The 19191-nt window shown below is 46.7% G+C and overlaps 1 protein-coding gene across 7 annotated transcripts in view; it reads left to right on the forward strand.

Annotated features, from left to right (window-relative positions):
- Nucleotides 1-840: 840 nt before the first annotated feature.
- The window catches only part of SLC20A2 (solute carrier family 20 member 2), a 52209-nt gene continuing 33858 nt past the window's right edge, over nucleotides 841-19191 (forward strand). For 6 of the 7 annotated variants that reach the window (XR_013225631.1, XM_077304541.1, XM_077304543.1 and 3 more), the window contains exon 1: nucleotides 841-998. The gene's annotated coding sequence lies outside the window, so the exon portion shown is untranslated. Of the gene's footprint in view, nucleotides 999-15800; nucleotides 15998-19191 lie in introns of those variants that run through there. The other variant, XM_077304542.1, reaches the window with a different exon arrangement.

Consider the following 19191-nt stretch of genomic DNA (forward strand, 5'->3'; position numbering starts at 1 on the left):
CCTTTAAAGGAGGGCTGTTACTGAGGAGGCCACGCAGGGAAAGAATGGTAAATCTTGAATGTGCAGCATGACAGACACAACAGCAGTGAACGCAGTGCACTTCCAAGTGAATGGTGAAATTGAACGAATGACAAGAATAATTTCTGTGTAGGTATTTATAAGCATCTATGGGAGACATGTGGGCATGTTCAAAAATGTTCCCTTGACATGTTACCTCACTGGGCGTGATGGGAAGTTGCGATGCTTGGGCCCAGCAGTGAGAGTGGACACCGCGAGTCCCTTGGATGTGTGCCCTGTGTGTCCAGAAGGGCTTCCTGGAGGACGGCGTTGAAGAGATCTGAGCAGACTGTGATGTGTTGGAAGAAGAGAGTCTACTGTCCTGCCCCGACTCCCCCGTTTTCTCGCAGGCTCTCAACGGGTGCCGTGCTGGTCCGTATTCTCTTCCTGGATGGTGATGCCTTGTGTACTGGTTGCTGCTTTGTTCCTCCTGTCGTCCTTTGTGCTGCCTTTCTGTTTGCTTAATAAACTTGCTGAGGTGTCTCACTTTCCCCGGGGTTTGTCTCCGCCTTTATTCGCTAATGCAGGGGTAGTCAAACTGCGGCCCTCCAGATGTCCATGGACTACAATTCCCAGGAGCCCCTGCCAGCGAAGGCTGGCAGGGGCTCCTGGGAATTGTAGTCCATGGACATCTGGAGGGCCGCAGTTTGACTACCCCTGCACTAATGGGTGGGGGGCCGCCCTGGTGCCCTGGTGCCCTCGCAGCGCCGGGCGGGAGGGGAGGGGGGGCGCAGGCGGCGACCCGGAAGGGCCTCCCGACCCCCGCTGGGGGGCTCCCCTCTCTCCCTCCCCTGCCGCGGGCCCCTTCCGGGCCCCGCCCGACGCGCATCCGGGTCTCAACGGGAGGGGCGGGGCTTGTGGCGCGGGCTGCCGGGCACGCGGACCCGGAGTCACGAGGAGGAGGAGGAGGAGGCGACGGTTGCTCCCGCCCGCTCCAGCAGGTACGCGGAGGGGGGGAGAGGTCCGCCGCGCCCACCTGCCCGCCCAGGGGCGCCCGAGGAGGCCTCAAAAGGGGGGGGCGGGGGATGCCTCAGGTGGGCCTCCTCCCCCCCCCCGGGCGCTGCGTCTCTCCCGCCGCGCGGCCTCTGGGGCGCCCCAGGTGGGCCAGGTGTGGGCGGCTCCCGGGGCTGGGAGGGGGAGGGGAGGGGCGGCAGGGCCCGCCGGGGGAGCCCCCTCCCCCCATATGAGCCCTCGCAGGACCCTCCGCGCCCGAGACGAAGCCGGCGCGTGTACCTCACGGGGGTCCCCTCGTGGTTGCCGACCAGCCACCCACGGCGGCCTCGCGAAGCCCGGGCAGGGCCGTGGCCTGAGACGCCCCAGACTGAAAGGGCACGTGCAGCCTGAGCCGGAGGCCGGGACAAGCCTCCGTCCCACCCGCATTGGCAAATGCGGAGGGAGGACTATGGATGGATAGAGATGGGGATGCACATCAGAGCAAAAAAGCCCCGACTGATGAGGCTTCAACGAGTGGGAAGGAATCGGGGCGTTATAATGGACCGGTCAATACAAATGTCGGTGTGGCAATAGTGAAAAGTCTCCAGGCTGGGTTTATTAGGGTCAAAATGATAGTGTGGTCTTATGTGGAATATTATTTGTCATTTTAATTCCAGACCTGGATAGCGCAGGCCAGCCCAGTCCCATCAGACAGAAGTTAAGCAGGGTGGCCCCTGGCTAGCCCTTGAAAGGGTGACCTCCCAGGAATACCAGATCTGTAACATGGGGGCTGGCATTTCCAATCATCTCTGAATGTCTCTTGTCTGGCAGCCTGACTGTATTACTGATATTTGAAAACCTTAGTTAGCAACCAAAACATATTGCAGAACTAGATACAGTTTTGGCTCGGGCTGATGGCAGCCAAAAGGATTCAGAGGTTGGAACACGTCTCTGTCACAAAAAGCTTACCAAACAAGAAGAAAAGTTGTAAGGGAGACATATCGGAGATTGATGAAATTATTCCAGGAGTGGAGAAGGTGGATAGAGAGAGAACTGTCCCTGTCTGTCAATGTGCTGATGGACTGTAGCTCGGATGACTTTTCAGTGGGATTAAACAGATTTGTGGAGTTTCAGGCCCTACATGGCCACTAGCCATTAAAGGCAGCAAATTTCTGAAAACCAGGTAAAGAAGCTTCATTGGGGGAAGATGTCTTATTTGTTGGCCCTCCAGAGCAGCCCCTCTGAACTGGTGGACCGCCTTCTTGAATCTTACGTTATTTACGCCCTATTAATACTCAGTTCTATACTTTTTGGGGAAGGGGTCTGTTTGCATACGTACCCATCTCACTATGGACATTTAGTCCTGCTCCTTCAAATCCAGAAAAAGCAACCATTTTCTGTTAGTAGGAGTAGAATTCACACCGGGCTCACAATGAAATTTTGATTCTGTGTTAGAGTGAGGGGAAATATTGTCCTTGGCCTTTTCTCTGGCTCTGAGCAGTTGAAGTGGAAGGCTTATGGAAGGAAACGACTGTAGCGGCTCTAGTGAAACATGTTACATATGCAAGAAAAAAAAAAGACAAGCTTCCTTTCCAAGTATAAACCTCTTTGCCTTTTTCAAGCTGCAATCTTATTGAACACTGGCTTGAGAATGAGTCCTGTTGAATACAAAAAAACTAGCTTCTGGTGAAACGTGCATAGGATTGCCGCATTAGTGATATATTGGAGGCATTCTGTACATCCAGTATTAGAGCTTCTGAAAAACATCGCCTCCTGAAAGGCAAGATGTTGGGGCTCCAGCAGCCCTTATTTGGGCTGGGCAATTTGCACCTCCCCCCATCATCTTTTCTTCTTCTCCATATTATCAGGATCCCTGACCCGTTTGAGCCCTCCATTGTTAGTTATCCTCCTGTTTTGCTTGGTTTTATCAGGCTATCCATGTTTGGTCTTATTTGGGTCTTTTTAGACCTGACTGTCTTCTTGGTTTTGCATTGGCTGTTGTTCTTTTGTTTCTCCTAGGGCAGGGGTAGTCAACCTGTGGTCCTCCAGCTGTTCGTGGACTACACATCCCACGAGCTCCTGCCAGCAAACGCTGGCAGGGGCTCATGGGAATTGTAGTCCATGAACATCTGGAGGACCACAGGTTGACTACCCCTGTCCTAGGATATAGATTTGTACCCTGGCTTTCGACTTGAAGGACTGGGTGGTTTTGGGTTAGTAGCAAGACAGTTTCTTTCCTGGAAGTTCAGCCCCAATTGTCCTTATGACGTATCAGGGCAGCCTAGTCTAGTGTTAGGAACGCCCACTATTGTGTGCTGCTTTACTTTGTTTAGGGCAGTGTCCCCAACCCCCGGTCCGGTGACCGGTCCGTGGATCAGTGAGTACCGGGCCGCGGCTCCTCCTCATCCTCCTCCCCGGCTGCTGCCTTGGGGGCTGCCCTGCCATTCTGCCGCTGGCTCACCTTTGGTGCTCTCCAGTGGCTGCCATGGCTGGGGCTCCCGCTTGATGTGGTACTGCGCACCTGCTGCTAGCAGCACCCCCAGTGGGCGGTGGGAAGTCAGGGGCGCTGGCGGGAAAGCAAGTGGAGCAGGGGCGATGGCCCTCTGGAAAAGACCACCCCCCTCCTGGGCCTCAGTAAAATTGTCAAGCGTTGACCGCTCCCCGGTGATAAAAAGGCTGGGGACCACTGGTTTAGGGGATGGTTGGGGTCAGGGTAAGATGTGGATATGTGTTATGTTTCCATTTGTGTTTTTTTATTGAGTGAGGTTGAGTGGCTTGGGTTGGTTAGATTACCTTGTCTAGAATTGATTGGGGGGATATTATTGTTGAATTAATACTTTGTCTAGAATTGATTGTGGGAATTTAAATGGTTGAATTCATTCTGGGTACAATTTTTTCATTTTAGTGTAGTTTGAAGTGGGTTGAGTTGAATGGCTTAATTTTGGGAAGAGGGCAGTGCGGGCTTTAAGATTTTTTCTTTGAATATGGTGTGCCAGGTTTTGTATGTGTGCTAGATTTTCATGCCGAATCTTGTGGCCTTGGTGGATGGTTTGGCCTGGTTGGGATTGGGGTACCTCACAGTCCGCCCCCCCCCCCGCTTGTGTCTTATTCCTGCCCGGTCTGGCTTTGTCCTCCTTTTATTTGTCATTTTAGTCTTCCTCCTGTTTGCAAGTCCCTTCCCACAGTCTTGTTTTCCCTGGGTTCCCTCAGTGCCTGCGTCCTCAGTGGCCTTCTTCCTGAGTTTTTCTTCCCTCCTCCCCTCGCCCAGCAGAGGCCCAGAGTACTTATTGGTCAGCTGGTCAGTGTTCTGGGTGAGCAGTGGGTGGGTCCTTCTTGTGGGTACCTTTTGGGATGGATGATGGTGTGATGGCTGCCCCTCTGGTGTTTGCATCAGTGGAGGCAGTCCTTTGATAGGGCAGTTGGTGGTGTGATGGATGATCATCCTGCAGGTGGGGCCGGTGGGGTAGATCTGTGTGTCGGTGGGGTGCTGGTGGAATGTTTCTCTGGAGCGCTGGTTGGATTGCGTGTCTGGTCTGTGACATAGGCCATCCCTGCGTGGGACTCCCTGGGCTGCTTTAGGCTGGTTGCCTCAGGGTGGGCTGCTCCCTGCTGTTTGACTCTAGATGGCTCTCCTTGTCAATACCTGGCCATGGGCTTGGCTTGCTTCTCAGAGCTAGATGGTGGATGCCTTTTGGCAGATGTCTTGGGCTCTCGCGGCTGTGTACCAGGCTCCATGATGGCAGTTCCAGCCTGGCTCAAGGGTTGGGGATAGCTATGGCACAGCACAGTGTTGGTGGTGGAGGCAGGTGGGTGGCTGTGGGTTTTGCAATGGGTGGCTTGGTGGTGGATTCTTCTGTTTCCTTGTTGTTCCTCTTCAGTTGGCTCTTTTCTTCTTTTCTCCTTTTTCTCTCTGTATTGTGGCCTGGGTTTGTTTCTCTCCTCTGCTTTGTCTGTTTTGTAGTGGTTGCCGTTTGGGTAGGTTTCTATTACATTCTACTCTAAAGTTTCCTTCTGGCGTTTGATTTAAATGGTGTGGGTAAATATCTTGAATTTTTGTTGGTATGGCCTAATTCGAATGATTTCTAGGCGACATTTTTGTTTTCTTCTGTTCAGGCCAATCTGACTGGGGAGCAGTCTGCTTATCTGACTGCTCCGGCCACCATCTTGCCACTGTAAGTAGTTTGAGTCTAGTAATGTATCCGTCATCTGTTCTAATTTTAGTTTTGTTTTTACAGAATTTGTAAGATAATGGCTATAGGAATGTTAGGTTGCAGTCTGGAGGCATTCAGGGAGGCCCTCCCATTAGGAAAGTCTGAGCCTAGCAACTCTGCTAGGATCAGTTGAAGATGCTTTCCCAGGCTGCCCCATCCCAGAACTACTGCAAGTGGAAATTCATGGTAGGTGAATATGTAGACGTGTCATTCCCAAATGAATATTATCTTGCATTAATCGCAATAGAAGCCTAGTTCTGCAAACAGGCTTGTTCATCGAGGAAGGAGACTTGATTTGCTGATCAAGTTCAGCATGCTGGGTGGTGCAGTGCACATCTGTGGTTTCATTCTTGCCTCAGTCCTTCACCTAACACATTGTTAACCTGACTGTACGTGGGTGTTGAGATTTGCCAAGATAATAGTGAGGATGGAGCCAGATAAAATGGTAAATGTTCACTGGTTTCCCACCTATTGTTCCTCAGGGTCCTCTATCCTCCACGAGCAGCATTTTGGGGAGATCAGTGAGCTGTGGTGGGAGGGGGGAGGTAAGAAAGCCCCATTCCAGTAATGAAAATATTGCCTGGACTTAGCCCCTGAAATGATTAGGTCAACTTATGCATGTCACAAAGAGATGTAAAGGTGAGGGAAACGCTTTTCAGAAGAAATAAAATGCTATGGGAAAGCTGACTAAAATGTCACCCATGTTATCCCCAGAATAGAGGCTGCATTGGGCTTTGGACCGTGCGGGTAGGGTGTCAGTTCCTGAGTCAGAAAGATCCATGCTGGCTGTGTGAAGGCTCCATGTGATGTTATTTATGGAGCTTATCTCAGATGTTTTCCAAGAATAGACCAGCTGTCATGAATTTTGACCAGCTTATAGTGATAAGTTGCTTGGGATAGGATATGAATCCTACAATATTTTGGGAAGTCTCATTAGCTGTGTGAACACACAGAACTCAACTATTTTGCTAGTTGTTTCTCTTGGTGAAGTGTTACCACCAGCTATTCACAGACGTATCTGCAGTAGAGCAAATTAATAACCTTTCCCTCTCTTTTGTAGATTTTGTCTTTGCACTGAAAGCAGGTTGTATCTTATGTATGGTGGCCTGTTTTTAATGGGCTGGTTCACTGTTTTAATTTAATTTAATCCGAGCAGGACTGAAGAAAATAAATAAATTTTGTGCAACATACTGGCATGGCAGGTGAGATCTTTATCGCAAAGATATGTAGGATTATTACTGTATTGCTGATGAAGCAATTACAGCTACAGCTACTCATGCTGAGTTGTTTGTTTGGGCTTGGCAGACATGGGTTTAAATGAGGTTCATTGCCCCAACAACCCAGGGATGGTTTAACCCAATATCTTGACAGAGCAAAAGCTTAAAAATAACACCGAGAGGTGTTGGGATACAAGGCAAGACTGGCAGTTTAATGTGCAGGGAAATTTTAAGGTGGGTGTTGCCCTCAGGAACCATGGTCTAGCTCAGAGTGGGCAGGGCCAAGCCTCAGCAATTCTGTGACTGTAAGGCCGCCTCATGTCTTTGTATGCCACGGATAATATTGGCATGGGATTGGACTTTCAAACAGGCCTGTAGAAAGTAAAGGTTGGCTCCCAAACCAAGCCACAACGTGTAGATCTGTAGACTCAGTCTGCATAGCGCAGGCTAGCCTGATCTTGGCAGATCTTGGAAGGTAGGCAGGGTTGGCCCTGGTTAGTATTTGGGCATACCAGGGCTGTAATATATCTGAATGACTCTTGCCTTGAAAACTTTCTGGGTTGTTACTAGCACCCTACCTGGCTCAAAACCACCTAGTCATCCATGCAATGGTCATCTCCAATCTAGATTTCTGTAACTCGCTCTGTGTTTGTATCTTCTCTAGAAACCACAGCTGGTGCAACATACAGCTGCCAGAGTCCTCACTGGAACACCCTGGAGGGCTCACATATGCCCTGTGCTCAGGTAGCTGCAGTGGCTCCCAGCAGAGTACCAGGTTAGGTTCAAGGTGCTGGTTTTGACCAAGGCCATTTGCGGTCAGGACCCAGCATATCTGAGGACCGCCTCAGAATACGTCCCCTGAAGAGCATTACGCTCAGCCAACAGGCTGGTGTTCCCTGGCCCATGAAAGGTACATCTGGTGGAAAGAGCTCCCGGGGGAGACATGGGCCTAGTTCTGCAGGGCCTGCGAGGCAGAGCTTTGAGGCTGGGCTGGCATTAACATCTAAGACCCCCCCCTCCCCCACCAAGCACTCTCCCTTGTAACATATATACTCTGGTATACACAAAAATTAATCCCGGAGAGTCTGCTATTAAGGTTGCAGGGACAATTCTAGTATCCATTTTACAATGTTTAAACTGCTTATTTTATGTTATTTTAACATATGTTGTTTTAACATCATGTACGTCACCCTGAGACAGCTGGACCGAGAGTGGCGGTCCTATAAGTCTAATTATAAATAATAAATAAATAATAAATAAAATTATAAAATAGGTCAGCTGTGACTTGATGGCACTCTCCACCACCAGGTATGTGTACTTTCATGATAGTACTTAAATTAGCTTGTGTTGAACATAATTCTCAGGCATGAGATCCAGGTGGGGTGTTTGTGTAAGTGGGACTTAAATAGCTGATGATGTAAATGTCAGCTTGTGCTTTCAGTGTGCCCTTGTTTTGTCTTTTTGTTAAATACCTACCACGTTAAGTACTCTCACACATGGTAGAAATATCAGAAAGGTAATTCAAAGACTTAGTGTTTCGCTTGAAAACTCTTACTACTTCCTATCCTGATAAAATTAAGGGCGTGCTATTATCTCGGTGGGCCGGTATTGGCATAATTCTGTCTCTGCTTTTCTCATTATCATGGCCAGTGCATAAAGGATATTCATGGGCCGTCATAATCATGCTTTTGGTTTTATAGCAGCACCAAAACCCAGAGGTGGGATGATCCTTTGGGTTGTCATTCTGAAAACATGGTAACGAAGCAGGGAATAATATATGCTTGGCATGCTTGCCTTTTCATTTTGTTTTCACTGCTTGCAGGAAAATAATCAACAGAAGCTAGGATCAATTGAAAAAGCCACATGTGGGGCTGGATTAAGAAAGCTCAGGCCCTCAGCTGTGTTAGGAAGTCCCAGAGCATTAGAGGGGGAAAGCATAGAATTTCAGTAGTGATTTTGTGTGTGATTACAGCCCCTGAGGTGTAGCTTGTTTAACTTGTGAGCCTTGGAGGTCTCTGAAGGCCACTTTAGAAAGGGGATGAGATGGGACATCTTGCGGACTGTCGGTCTTCAAGCAGCAGCTGAACAGATACTTAACCTGGTTGCTTTAGGCTGATCCTGCATTGAGCAAGGGGCTGGACTGGATGGCCTCTATGGACCCTTCCGAACCCTAGGATTCTGTGAGTCTATGTACACATGTGGGAAACTAGTTGCGTGTCCCTTCCCACTGCAAGATAAGTTAAGGAGGGCAGCTGAGTTGGTCTGAAGTAGAAGAGCTAGAGTGCAAGTTAAGTCCCTGTGCAGCGGCAGCTCTTCTGGAGCTAGGCTGACTCCTTGTGAGTCTGGCCAAGTATTGTCCTAGTCTCCCCAGCCTGGTACCCCCTTTCCGTAATTTGTTTCTGGTAGGTTGCATTTTTTGTGATACTGGAGCAGTAAATGTTGCCAACTTCTGCCCTGCATCCAAACTACATCCAACAGCAGGTTTTTGTTTGTTTTCTGTTGTTGTGTGATGGGATACTGGAGGCTTCAGAAGGACATCCTTCAGCACTGGAGAGTAGGATAAGATACGTTTACCCAGCAACACCTCAGGATGGAAGCTCAGGTTAGGAAGTTAGCAATGGATGCTAGCAGTGTGGGGTACATAGTATCGGTCCCTACAGACCTCCAGGTGAAGGTTAGAGATCTGAGCAAGAATTCAAAGGAAAGCCTTTATCCAAACTTCACTCCTGTGATGTTTCCTGTTTTGCTTCTTGAGATACAGGTGTCACGATGGGGAGCACTTCTGGAACAAGTTGGACTGAAGAAGCAAAATATCAAGATGCTGGTCAAGCAGTTATTATGCACATGGGCTGTCTCTGAGAGGAAATCAGCAAAGTAGATCTATGGGACTCCAGTCTCTGGGTGGAAGGAGCAGGGACTTCACCATCTTCAGTGGTGGCATTTCCCTGTGCATACTAGAAGAACTGACAAGCTGTCATTCCATCTCTGCCCTTCGCACAATCATTTGTGTCATCTGCTATTCGGGAAAAATATCAGCTGCTTGCTTGCATGTGGAACCTCATGCATAAATCTCTTATTAGACACATGCAGGATCCAGAGAATTTCAACCCATCCCAGTTATGGATGAAACATGAACTTGTGCACAAGTAATAAAAGACATTATGCTCCAAATGTTTAAATCCATGTCAAGAACTGAAAGAATAGCTAGCCTGTGGATATTTTGCGCGTGCCGGGCATATCTTCAGAACTCATGTTTACATGGTTCTCAAACTTGCATTTGCAGACTGTTAAACAATGGAGCTTATCAGCGACCCAGAGAGCCCTGAAATAACCATCAGCGATTCTTATTGTGATTAGACCAGGGCATTAGGGCTTTAGACATCTCTGTAAAAAACAACCTTCAACAGAGTTTTACTTTTTCGATACCTTCTCTGACGCCATGTCACCTGCAGCTTAAGAAGTTGTAATCAGGAGTGTTCAACCCAACCCTCTAGCCTGGAGGTAGAAAGGACATTTCATGTGTACTGGGCAGTGTGCTCGCCACCCAAACCTGCTAGATCTATTCTGTTTAGAATAGGCAAAACATCTAACCTAACACTGAATGGAATAACCACAGCGTCACACAGCAGGAGATACGATCAAAGCTACTGTGGCTCTAAGTTTAACAATGAACGGGAAAAATAAGAGCCTGTTGACTTTGGGAGCCCTGAAAGATCTTCCAAAAAGCAGAAGCCTAAGCTTAGATTTTAATACCTGGATCTCAACCATGTTTTTGAAAGCGGGATCCCCCCTTCCCCCTGGTGGGATTTCTATGTAACGTGTGTTATATGTTGACTCTAGGTATGTTTATCAGAAGCTTTAGTAAAGCTGCCATGTATTTTGCCTGGCATGTCTTGCACTTGGCATCCTGAGCTTAATTCCATTCCAGAAAAGGGTGTGATTGTTAATATACATGTATATTTATTGACGTAACTATCATATCAGCAACTGAGGGTGGTTTTGCACTGTACTGGAATAGATTATTTTTCATGCATTATGAATTTAGTATATGTTTTGGCTGATATTTTTCTGATCTGTGAAGACTGCAAACATCATCCTTAACTGTTACTTAACTATGTTCCAAATTCAGCTTCTGAACTGAAGATATGCAGATGATTTAGTAGGGTAATTCTCCTGTGGTTTAGGCTATTGAAATGAATGGCCTTATACTGGAATATTTTTGTATTTGTATGGGAGGGCGGTATAAAAATCTAATAAAGTCTGTTGTACCATTTAAATATTCCTTCTAAACAGTTAGGGTTGTGAAGAATGAAGAACCGATACTTCTTAAATAGCAGCTTTGCACACTGGATGTAAAACTGGCTCATCTTGCCTTGAAAATCAAAAACCTGCTTAAAATACTGTTGGGAATAATGTAACCTAGCTGTTGTTGTACAAAAACAATACCTTGCTTGTTTCTTACAGTTTGATGACTTGGTGTTCCACTATAGTTATATTTTAAAAAAATAACAGCAACTCTCATTAAATATCTTTCTATCGAGTTGTCTACCTGTGCTTCTAATGGTTCCATGCTGTTGTGGCAGATCGTTAACTTGAATGTTCTTGAGTTGACTTGTTCTGTTTTGATGTGGAATGCAGAACAGCCTTGCTGGATCAAAGCAGTGATCTGTTTACCCCAGCATCCACTTTCATGCAGCAGGCAGCCAGGGACTCTGGAGGGCCAGAAAAGAGGGCCTGGAGCCCAGGCCTTCCCCAGGGATTGCCTCCTGGCACTGGTCTTCAGAGGTTCTCATTAGTTGCCATGGCTGGTGAATCTTTTTTGATCTGTTTTAACCTTATCTGTGGTTATGGTGGTCAGTTTATTCTTTGAATTAAAAAAAGTATTTCCCTTTGCCTGCCCTAAATCTATAAGTGGTCCACTGAACTGAGTGCCCTTGGGTTCTTGCATTATCGGGGAGGAATACAAAGATCTCTCTATCTGCTTTCAACCTCTGTCATGCCATGGTCCCTGTTGTCCTCTTTTGGAAGTCCCAAATTCTTTAGCTTTTCACACAGGAAAATAGTTCCTTACCTCCTTAATCATCCTGTTTGCCCTTTTCTATTTTGTCCCTAGTTCGGCAATATCTTTTTTCAGATACAGTGACCAGCGCTGTACACACTATTCCTAGTGAGGTAACACCATAGCTCTCTACAAGGTATTACAATGGTGACCATTTTATCTTTTGTCCCTGCATGTATTTGCCCTTTTCTGTGCTGCTGCATATTGATAGGACCATTTGAGTCATCCACTGCGAAGCCCAGATCTGTTTCTGGATTGTTCCCTGCTAGCTCAGGCTCAACATACATTCCTATTAAAGATATTTTGTTCCAGTGTGCATCACTTTACATTTACCAACATTGAAATTAATTTGCCATGTTGTTGTCCATTCATCCAATTCAAAGGGATCTTCCTGTAATTCTTGATGATCCACTTGAGTAATTTGGCGATTGAGTAATCGCCTGCAAATTTGGCCACTACTCTGCTCACTTCACCCCCAATTCCAAACCATGTCTGAAAAAAATCAAATAACATTGGTTGTCCCAAGATGGCTCACTTCTCGCCACTGGAAGAACTGTCCAATTATTCGTATTCTTTGCTTCATGTTGTTTAATCAGTTTTTAACCCATCCTTTTATCCCATGACTGCTAAGTTTGCCCAAGAAGTACTTTGTTAGAAGTCTTTTGAAAGTCTAAGTCCAGCTTCCAGGTTGCCGTTATTCACATGCTTGTTAGCTGCTCAAGGAATACCAAAAGACTGGTGAAGCAGGACTTCTCTTTATGGAAGCCATTCTGATTTCCCTTGAACTCTCCTTGTTGTTTGATATGTTTTATAATTATATCTTTAACAAAAGTGCATACTAAGAGCCAGTTTGGTGTAGTGGTTAGGAGTACAGACTTCTAATCTGGCATGCCAGGTTCGATTCTGCGCTCCCCCACATGCAGCCAGCTGGGTGACGTTGGGCTCGCCACGGCACTGATAAAACTGTTCTGACCGGGCAGTGATATCAGGGCTCTCTCAGCCTCACCTACCCCACAGGGTGTCTGTTGTGGGGAGAGGAATGGGAAGGCAACTGTAAGCCGCTTTGAGCCTCCTTCGGGTAGGGAAAAGCGGCATATAAGAACCAACTCTTCTTCTTCTTCTAATTTAGCTGGGATAAGCATTAAACTAACTGGCCCGTAATTCCCTGTTATCCCCTCTGGACCTCTTTTTTTAAAATGTGAGATTTGTTACTGTCTGGTCCATTGGTACAGAAGAACAGAAGCACTATAGAAGAACACAAAAGCAATATAGCGAAGCAAAAGAAACAACAAATCACATGGCCAACTATGTTTTAGGAATGCAATGAAGAAAGGGTGAATATAAAGTCTCTTTATTGTGTTTCCTTTAAACCATGATGAAAGTTGATTCTTTCTTCATTGTGCTGAAGACATAGTTGGTCACACGATCCATTGGTACAGAGGCAGATTGGTGTGTGGGCATCTGGTGTCTCTTCCTTCTCTCCCAACTACCCCTCCACATATTGGATTGTGCCTGTTTTCAGTTGTTACACTGTTCTAAAAGCAGTAGGATACTAGACCACCTATGCCAGTACTGGGGGACACCAATTAAGAGACACAAAATTCAGATTTAGTTCCTGAAGAGTTGCTGCCAGTTTCTGTGCACTGATGGTGGCAGGAGAAGATCCTGGGGGGGGGGCTCTTCTGCAGATGTGGGGGGCACCTCTGCCCCTTGTGTAAAAGGGTAATTTTTCATGAGCCACAAACTAAGAACTAATATTCTACCCTGAGTCTGAGAATGATGTGACCATATGTCCTCACCAGCATCACCAACCACCACCATAGCAATGGATGGTTTATCACATGACACAGGTTGACTTCCGGTGTTAAGGCAGAATATCACTGCAGTATGAATTCCCCAACAGTCAATTTTTCCAAAATTTAATGGACAAGATTATCAGTTGTTGATTACGACTTTTGTATCTTTCCTGTAGCAGTAAATGTTATCTTCAGGTTCTGTTGCTGAAAATTGTTTTCCCACGTCTTGAACTCAACGATAATGATAAACATCTGAAATATTTCTCTCCCCTGTTGTTCTTTGTTTGTTTGTTTGTTTTGTTTGTCTGGGCACATAACAATTTAAGGATAAAAGTAATCCTTGTTAGCTGTTCTCTGTGGGAACTTTTGAAAGAGCCTTCTCTTAGGACTGCCATTAGGAGGCTAAATGGATTCATGTGGCTGAAAGCTGCCTTGTTTGGTTAACGTTAAACACATCCTTCCAAACCAGACAAGTGTTTTTCCAGCAGCAGAGTCTCCTATGGTGGTTGATTTAGTCATTCGGTTTAACTATCCAGTGGGTGAGTTGGGGCCTGTTGGAATTTAGGGTTAGGACACGGTGATGTCATCAGGGATTTAAAATCAACTTTGAAAAGCTGGATAACTGTTTTCATTTCTTAGTAGATCCCACCCGGTCCATAGAAGAATCAGTACAGTAGTATGTGTCTGGTATTAAATGCACACATGAACACCCACACCCCATGGACCTCCAAGCATTGGTTTTGAGCCTATGTGTAGCAGCCCCTAAAATGGAGCGTGCCAGCAGCGGGAACGGAACCAGCCCCAGGACAATCTCATTCTCCTCTGCATTACAACATAGAGCATTGGCATGAGTGCAGTGGTAGGCAGGCAAAGGATGAATTGTATATGCTCCCCAAATAATATAATGTAAAAGGTTTATTTATTTATTGAATTTAATTCCCACCACTCCCAGACTAGCTGGCTCGTGGCAGATTACAAGTGAAAACCCCAATTAAAACCTACCCTTACAGTCTGCTCGGAGACCCAATAATCTAAAACTCCAAGCCCCCGCAACCAGTGCCTCAGGGGGGCTGTTATTAAGGGGTTAGTCCAGTGTTCTGGCTGTTCTGAGGCGGGGCCCTCTGATGTTCTCTGCACTGGCCTCAACCAAATGCCTGGTGGAAGAGCTCCATCTTTCAGGCCCTGCGGAACTGTGTAAGCTCCGAGAGAGCCCCCAGCTTTTCTAGGAGATCATTCCACCAGGTCTGGGCCAGGACCGAGAAGGCCCTGGCCCTAGTTGAAGTCAGCTACACTAATCTTTTTGGATGTTCTTGGATCACTAATTTTTTAGCCTTTCTGAGTCTAACCAGGTGTTAAAGACCTGTTAAAGACCTGGGCCAGTATACAGGACAGATGGTATTAGTTCATCTAATCCCCTGGACCATCTAGGGATCTTGTGCCCTCTTTGTACTAACTCAACAGTAGGGCCAGCCTATAGTAAAGGGGATGCTCATAGCCCACACCTCCCCCTCCCCCCAATACAAAGATGATCCCTGTCCAAAAAGCTGCTTTCAAAGGAAAATTACCAAATCAGGTCCCCAATAATTAGGAAATAATAATGCCCAAACCACAATCAAAGAAGAATGCAAATTGGGCCTGAGCTTTCCCAATTCGTAATAAAGACTTTATTCTCTCGGGGTCACCTAAAGAAAAGGCCAGAAAAATCTAAGTCCGTCTCTGTTGTGTGTTGTAGCCTTGACATCATCTGATGGACTGATGTGTGCATTTAAATCACCTCCAGTGCAGAGTAGAGCCCTGAGATAAGTTTGAATTACGCGATTCAAGTGTTTATGAAAGAATTGCCGCTAGTTTTCCACGTGCACCTTTGTTAGGAATGGGGAAAGTCTCTCTGCATGCCTCTTGCCTTTGAAAACCCCACAACGGCATTTTCCGCCACCAGCAGATTCAGTCTTGAGAATTTCACTTCACTTGGGATTAAATGACAAGGATCCCTTTGGGAATCAGGGCTGCCCTGCCTGTTGGCTTCAGAGGCACAGTTTCCTAGCCTTCCTTTTAAATTGCATTGCGTGTCCATAGATTTGGGAGTGTGAGCATTCTTTTGTCATAAGGCTGCATATCCATGCTATGTTTTTGCTCCATGTATTAAACTGGAAGGATTTCCCCTGTTCAGCATGAAGATCTTACTCTTCTGCAGAGACAGCTGTTCTTAGGGTGATCACAATCCAGTTACTGTTCAATGGGGGGGGGGCTGTTTTGCTTGTTTAGCTTTGCTGTATGTCACTATTGCAGTTTGGGACATGTTGGCAGTTCTGTTTCCCTTGGGGTGAGTGGACTTTCAGGCGGCAGAGAGGGGAACTGGCTTTCCACTTGCATTGGTGCGCTGAGGTCAGAGAGGGGAGGGGTGGACTGCCGAGAACCCTCTTCAGAACAAGCTGCACTGGGATTGGCTGGTTGGACTCATGTTGTCACGATGATGCCGTGCTGAGCAGGGCCCACCCTTGGCAGAGTTTCACCTTGTGTATATAGAGCCCCGGTCGATGCTTTTGAGGGCTGTCTTGTTTGCAGGGCTCTTTCATGAGTGTTTTGCGCAGGTTGCTCTGAGCGGTGGGACTGTTCTCAGTACGACCGGTCATCTATTTTAGACGAAGGAATGCATTTGTGACCAGCAAGGCTTGAAGATTTAAAGGGGCTCCTCTCTGACTGAAAGCGGCTGGGAGGCACAGAGTGAGTTTTAACCTCTCCCCCCTCTTTTAAGGGGAAGGGGTTTCCCCCCCTGAAGTTTTTTATATTTACTGGAAGTAGAAAATTTTGAAAGTTTTGGGTCTGGTTTCGTAGTGGCAGGTAAAATCTCCCTCCTAGCAGAAATACTTTAAATTGTCCTTAGCATGTGGCAACAGGAGTCAGTCTCTTGAAATACAGTTCTGTATTTGAATCACAGCGAACAACCTTCAACATCAGCTCTGCTCTCTTTTTAGTGCAGTGGGAAGGTCCTTCCCACAGCGCACAAGGGGATATCATCTCATGTGTCATCTAATATAAACTCATAATATTGGCCTGCATGTGGAAAGTGTGCAGTGCTGGAGGAAGGGTTACGGAACCGGGGGTCACCAGAAACTGGCGAAGGCTTTCCGCTGAATGATTTGATCGCTGAAGATTGTTGTGCAGCTCTGAGTTTCTAAAATGTCACATGCCAGGGGTTGGTTTGTCCGGCCAGAGGGCTTGCTAGGCGGCCACAGGAGGCTGTCGAGGTGAATTTAGGAACTGGTCGATGATTTGTGAGTGTGACTAATTTTATTTGTAGTTTGGCTAGAACTATTTTAATTATAATGACTATGGTAAGTTAAATTTAAGCGTTTTATTGTGACTTCAGCCTGTCAAAAAATAATCACATAACTTACTTGTGGCTGAAAGTAGAATTCAGCTTTGATTGACAGATCATTCTTTAATATTTCTAGATCAGAATACTAAACCTGTTATTATAGGCCATATCTGAACATACAAATGAAACATGCATGCAAGCTGCTCAGAATAACCACCACTTTTGATTCCAGGGTGCTTGGGTTTAGGTTGCTGCTGGGATCCCTTATTCTGTGTGGCTGGCTGGTTAAAAGTTGACAAGGGAAGAACAGGCCTGCTTTATTCTTTGTGTTGGGGGCAAGTGATTACTTGCAGCTTGATTTCTTAATTTTTGCAGTTTCTCATTAGGCTTCTGCATCATGCCTGTGGCAAAATGCCAATAAGTATGGTATGAAAAATAAGGAAACTAACATTTTCTGTTTGAGCCCCCCCCCCCCGCAATAGATACTTTGTTATCATAAATACTTGGTGTGTATTCAGATGCAACTTGGAGTAGTATGGGGGGGGGGGATTCCCACGCAAAGAACAAGAATTAAGATGCTCCATCATGGAATTTCTGTGGGTGAATATCAAACACTGGCAAAGATTTGCTGGTCTGGCTGCCACATATGAACAAGTTCTGTAATTTAGCAGGGTTTGCCCTGGATTCCCTCAGAGGAAATTTAAGGATAAATCATTAATATTCACCCTCTGTCCGCTTATTTCCTTTGTGCCTGGCATTCTGCTCTTGGCTGGCCATCAGCTGCCATTCCCTTGGACTCTGAACTTGGCTCTGAAGCCGTCCCTCTTAACCCTTCCCCATTGTGTTCTGATGTGGCCTCTCCTTTGGATGTCCTCTTGGGTGGTCAGGAGAGTAAATGTGTCTCCCTAGTTTGCTAGGATAGAGCACTTATACATTTCTTAGAAATGTTGTTTTTCTTTTAATGGAAGATTTCCACTGAGATCTCTAGATGTCATAAATGTCTGTGCCCTGGAACAGTTGGTCACAGCCAACCAGAAGGCTAGGGATCTTAGGCTTGGTTTATCTGAGAGGGGCCCAAGATCTGGCAGGGAATGGAGAGGTTGTTTCAACAATTGGGAACCGTGACCACAATGTTAGTAGTTCAGCATTCAGGTCAGTAGAAAGTTACCTCTGAAGTTCACAACTGTCATATTGGATTGCAAACGAGGGAACTTTACAAAAATGAGGGGAATACTAAAAAGGGTAATTAATGGGAAGAGCAGCCTTTCTCAACTTTTTTACTATTGAGAAACCCCTGAACCAGTCACAAAACTCCAGAAGTGGAACAATCATGCAGAATAGGGTTGGGAAGCAGAGCTGAGGACATGTCCACCCAGGGGCCCTCCCCTTCCCACCCCCTCCAGGCCCATCATTGGTCATTTTGTGAGGGGGGTGAACATGACCATATATAATTCCCACCAATTTGGGAAACCCTTCCAGGACTATCAAGAAACCACAGGGTTACATGAAATGCTGGTTGAGAAAGTAAAGAGGCTTCTTTTTAAAAGGGGAAAGTGCCCCAATGAATTGAACAGGAGTCTGACAAAAGAAATGTAAGTAAAAATGTAAGGCATGCCAAAAGAGATATTGAGGCATCAGTTGCTAAAGGCAGCAAGACAAACTATAAACAGATTTTTAAATATATATTTGGAGCAGGAAACCAGCCAGAGAAGCAGTGGGGCTTGTGTATGACAAAGGAATTAAAAGATTGCTAAAGGGAAATATGGAGATGGCAGAGAGGTTCAGGAACTGTCTGGAACTTCTTCTGGAAGTCCTTCAAGTACTTGAAGATGGCCATCACATCACCTGTTAGTCGTCTTCTCTCTAGGCTAAACAGCCTCAGCCACTCTGGTTAGCCACTGTGTGAGACAGGATGCTGGGCTAGATGGACACTGACTGGCCTGACCCAGCAGGGCTCATATATTCTTTAAATTTCACTGCTATTCAAAAGTTAGGTGCAAAGCATTTCTGAATTTGGAGAACTGTTATACTGAGCACTTGATGCAGTATTAGAAAAACAAGTCCCTTCCCAAAGATTTACAATGTAAATAATATAAAAGACTAGCTGCCAGAAGGCTAGGGATCTTGGGCCTGGAAAGGGTCCCCTCCCCTGGCCCCCAGCCAGGCAGCATAAAGTGGCTTTAGGCCGCAGCTGGCAGGCGGATCAAGTAGGGCGGGCAGGGGCTGGCCAGCTCATTAGCAGAGCTGGGACAGAGCTCCTTAGCAGGCAGTCAGCAGGCCAGGAGGCCCTCGTTAACAGGCCCAGCCTAGCAGGCCAAGAGGCCCTCATAACCAGGGTCTCCATCGCCCAGGGCCCTCTCCCCTTGCCTGCTGCTGGGTCCAGGCACTGAGGCACGTCTGAGCAAAGAGTCCAGGGATGGAGTGCGGGGAGCTGCAGGGGCAGGGGCAATCAGGGTGCAGCCAGCTTTGTTGACTGCACCCTGATTGGCCCTATTCCAACTTGGACAGCTGGACACATTCCACACCCCAAGCTGTTTCACTAATATATAGAGGAACCATGGATAAGGATAAGGAGGGACAGAAATTAATATCTTAAACC

Source organism: Paroedura picta, chromosome 11 (assembly GCF_049243985.1).
Source record: "Paroedura picta isolate Pp20150507F chromosome 11, Ppicta_v3.0, whole genome shotgun sequence".
NCBI classification, from domain to species: domain Eukaryota; kingdom Metazoa; phylum Chordata; class Lepidosauria; order Squamata; family Gekkonidae; genus Paroedura; species Paroedura picta.